General features: G+C 36.8%; 1 non-coding gene across 1 annotated transcript; it reads left to right on the forward strand.

Annotated features, from left to right (window-relative positions):
• Positions 1–1,745: 1,745 nt before the first annotated feature.
• On the forward strand, positions 1,746–1,852 carry LOC123462435. The gene has a single exon (XR_006638257.1). It is a non-coding gene; the product is annotated as a U6 spliceosomal RNA (small nuclear RNA).
• The last annotated feature ends 211 nt before the right edge of the window (positions 1,853–2,063 follow it).

Consider the following 2,063-nt stretch of genomic DNA (forward strand, 5'->3'; position numbering starts at 1 on the left):
TAACTGCAAATTGATAAATGTAATACACTCTATAAATGGATTGAAGGACAAAAATCACATGATCATCTCAGTAGATGCAGAAAAGGCATTTTACAAAATCCAACAGACCTTCATGGTAAAAGTCCTACAGAAACTTGAAATAGAAGCAACATGTCTCAACATAATAAGGTCTATTTATGGCAAACCTACAGCCAACACACCACTACATGGGGAAAACTTGAAGCTTTCCGAGTAAAATTTGGAACAAGACAAAGGTGTCCACTGTCCTCCCTTTTATTGAATGTAGTACTGGAAGTCTTAGCTATAGCAACAAGGCAAAAGGCACATATAAAATCAATACAAATTTGAAAGGAAGAGATCAAATTATCATTATTTGCAGATGATATGATTCTATACCTAAAAGACCCTAATGTCTCGGGCTGGAGATATGGCTTAGCGGTTAAGCGCTTGCCTGTGAAGCCTAAGGACCCCGGTTCGAGGCTCGGTTCCCCAGGTCCCACGTTAGCCAGATGCACAAGGGGGCGCACGCGTCTGGAGTTCGTTTGCAGTGGCTGGAAGCCCTGGCGCGCCCATTCTCTCTCCCTCCCTCTGTCGTTCTCTCTGTGTCTGTCGCTCTCAAATAAATAAATAAAAAGAAAAAAAAAAGACCCTAATGTCTCAACCAGCAAACTGTTGGAGCTGATAAACATTTTTAGCAATGTAGCAGGATAGAAAATAGACATAAAGAAATATGTAGCCTGCCTATATAACAACTACATACATGCTGAGGATTAAATCATGGAATCACTCCAATTTACAATTGCCTCAAAAAAATAAATAAAATACCTTGGAATGAAGCTAACCAAGGAACTGAAGGATCTCTACAATCAAAACTTTAAAACACTCAAGAGAAAAATTGCAGAAGACACTAGAAATAAAAATTACATTCCATATTCTTGAATCAGAAGACTCAATATTGTGAAAATGGAAATCTACACACTTAATGCAATTCCCATAAAAATTCCAAAAGCATTTTTAACTAGAATAGAAAAAAAGCAATCCTAAAATTCATATGGAAGCATAAAAACACTTACATATCCAAAGCTATTTTGAGCAACAAAAATAACACTAGTACTACCACCATACCTAATTTTAAGCTATATTACACAGCCAAAGTAACAAAAGAAGCATGGTATTGACACAAAAATGGATATGTAGATCAACGGAAAAGAATAGAGAACCCAGACATAAGTCTTGGGAGCTATAGCCACCTGGTCTGTGACACAAAATGCCAGAAATATTAATTTTAAAAGACAGCCTGCCTCTTCAAAAAAAAAAAAAATGGTGCTGGTAAAACTGAATATCTACATGTAGAAGGATGAAAATAGATCCTCATCTATCTCCATGCCAAAGAATTGAGTCCAGCTAGATCAAAGTCCTTAATATTAGATCTGAAACTCTGAAACTGCTAAACAAAAAAATGGGGGAAACACTTAAACATATTGGCATTGGCCAAAGCTTTCTGAATATAACTACAGTTGCTCAGGAAATAAAACTACTAATCAACTACTGGGACCCTGTGATATTACAAAGCTTTTTACAGCAAGGGACATGGTGGATAGAGCAAAGAGGTAGCCTACAAAATAAGACAAAATTTTTGCCAGCTCTTCATCTTGCAGAAGATTAATATCCAGTGTATACAATAACTCAAAAAAAACCCCCTAAGAAGTAAGAAATGAAACAATCCTATTAAAAATTGTCTATGTGTGCTTGCTTCGGCAGCACATATACAAAAATTGGAATGATACAGAGAAGATTAGCATGGCCCCTGTGCAAGAATGACATACTATTTTGTGAAGCGTTCCATATTTTTAAGGAAAGAACTCTAACAGAGGCCAGTAAGTTTAAAAGGAGATATAAAGGGAAGAAAAGGAATGGAGGAGGGTACTTAATAGGTTGGTATTGTATATATGCAAGTAGAAGAATATATTACGGGGGGTGAAGAGGCCCAAAGTGAGGTCAGGGGAAGAGATTGAGTAAAGGAAAGGTGGAGGAAGGGCTAATCAAAATCTAATAGTGTGCAA

The sequence above is a fragment of the Jaculus jaculus genome, chromosome 7, assembly GCF_020740685.1.
Source record: "Jaculus jaculus isolate mJacJac1 chromosome 7, mJacJac1.mat.Y.cur, whole genome shotgun sequence".
Lineage (NCBI taxonomy): Eukaryota > Metazoa > Chordata > Mammalia > Rodentia > Dipodidae > Jaculus > Jaculus jaculus.